Source organism: Pristiophorus japonicus, chromosome 16 (genome assembly GCF_044704955.1).
Source record: "Pristiophorus japonicus isolate sPriJap1 chromosome 16, sPriJap1.hap1, whole genome shotgun sequence".
NCBI lineage: Eukaryota > Metazoa > Chordata > Chondrichthyes > Pristiophoridae > Pristiophorus > Pristiophorus japonicus.
In genome coordinates, this window is record NC_091992.1 from 88,826,150 (window position 1) to 88,828,505 (window position 2,356).

The following is a 2,356-nucleotide window of genomic DNA, read 5'->3' on the forward strand; positions in this document are numbered from 1 at the left end:
TCAGAACATAAAGGTATCAATACCAATGCATCCAGAGATGGGCGCTGACATTATCTGCCTATGATTATGTCATTCGCCATAGACCAGGCACCGACAACTGTGCTGATGCATTGAGCCGGTTATCGTTGCCCACACCGGAGGTGGAAACGCCAATTTCCCCACAGAGCTACTCGTGGCCATTTGAGAGTGAAGGGTCGCCTGTCACTGCTCAACAAGTTAAGACCTGGACCAACCAGGGTCCGACACTATTGGTTGTAAAACATTGTGTTCTTAACGGGAACTGGTCGATCATCCCCAAGGAAATGGGTGATGAAACCAAACCGTACAGCCATCGCAAAGATGAGCTTTCCATCCAGTCCGACTGTTTACTGTGGGGTCATCATAGGCAGTTCCTCGGAATCGAGGAAGACTGCTTCCACTACTAAAGTGAGTTCTTTGGTGGCTGAACAGTCCACCACGAGAGCCATAGACCCTGTCACAGGTGGGACAGACATTCGTCGGGGGGAAGGGGGGGTGGGACTGATTTGCCACACGCTCCTTCCGCTGCCTGCACCTGACCTCTTCTCGCTCGCAGCGTTGAGATTTGAAGAGCTCAACGCCCTCCCGGTTGCACTTTCTCCACCTAGGGTGGTCTTCGGCCAGGTTCTCCCAGGTGTCAGTGGGGATGTCGCACTTCACCAGGGAGGCTTTGAGGGTGTCCTTGTAATGTTTCTGCTGCCCACCTTTGGCTCAGTTGCCACGTGGGGTAATCGTGTTGTAATGCCCAAAAAGGCAAGGCGAGATTTGTACGGGAGTTACATAGTACGCATCCCGGTATTGTCATGATGAAGGCCATCGCCAGGTCCCATGTTTGGTGGCTTGGCATTGACTCGGACTTAGAGTCATGTGTGCATCAGTGCAGCACTTGCATGCAGTTAAGCAATGCCCCAAAGGAAGCTCCCGCTCAGTCTGTGGTCATGGCCATCCAAACCGTGGTCTAGAATCCACATCGACTTTGCGGGCCCCTTCCTCGGTAAAATGTTTTTCGTGCTGGTGGATGCATACTCCAAATGGATAGAATGTGTGATCGTGTCATCCAGCACTTCCACTCCCACCATTGAGAACCTGAGAGCCATGTTTGCCACACATGGTTTGCCAGACATCGTTGTCAGCGACAACGGAACGTGTTTCATGAGCCTGGAGTTTCAAGAGTTCATGAAATGCAACGGCATAAAACACGTGAGGTCAGCCCCGTTCAATCCAGCGTCCAATGGTCAAGCAGAGTGGGCAGTTCAAACCATCAAGCAGAGCCTGAAACCCGTAACTCACGGTTCCTTGCAGACACGTCTGTCACACATACTGCTCAGTTACAGGACAAGGCCACACACGCTCACTGGGGTCCCGCCTGCGGAACTATTGATGAAGAGAGGCCTCAAAACCAGGCTTTCTCTAGTTCATCCTGACCTTAACGATCATCTCGAAACCCGACATCAACGCCAGCAGTGGTATCACGACCACGCCACAGTGTCACACGACATATCTGTAAATGACCCAGTGTGTACTTAACCATGGTCAAGGGCCCAAGTGGCTCCCGGGCAATGTTACAGATAAGGAGGGTAACCGGGTCTATATGGTTAAGCTCAAGAATGGGCAGTTGTGCAGGAAACACATTGATCAAATCAAGCTAAGACACACCGACGAACCAGAACAGTTGGAAGAAGACACTGCGAGCTGAGACGACCAACCAACTCACGTCCAGTCATCAGAAGAACCCACTGTGGTCAACACCCAGCCCCAAATCGTGAGAGATTCGGAAAGCACTGGGACGGTCAACTAAGGAGCGAAGGGCTCCGGACCATCTGAACTTGTAATATGGACTTGTGCCAAGAACTGGGGGGGGGAGGAAATGATGTATGTACATGAGGTCTGCCCACCACCAGGGGGCTCTACCGTCGGAGGTTCTAGGGTCATAGGTACACTCGTGCTGAGACCGGTATATAAACTAAACTTCACCCTTGTAAGGAGCTCTTTCATAGTGCTCAACAAAAATATATTCCAGTGAAAAACAAGGGTGGTAAGAGAAGGAATAACCAGCCGTGGATAACCAAGGAAATAAAGGAGAGTATCAAATTAAAAACCAATGTGTATAAGGTGGCCAAGGTTAGTGGGAAACTAGAAGATTGGGAAAATTTTAAACGACAGCAAAGAATGACTAAGAAAGCAATAAAGAAAGGAAAGATAGATTACGAAAGTAAACTTGCGCAAAACATAAAAACAGATAGTAAAAGCTTTTACCGATATATAAAACGGAAAAGAGTGACTAAAGTAAATGTTGGTCCCTTAGAAGATGAGAAGGGGGATTTAATAATGGGAAATG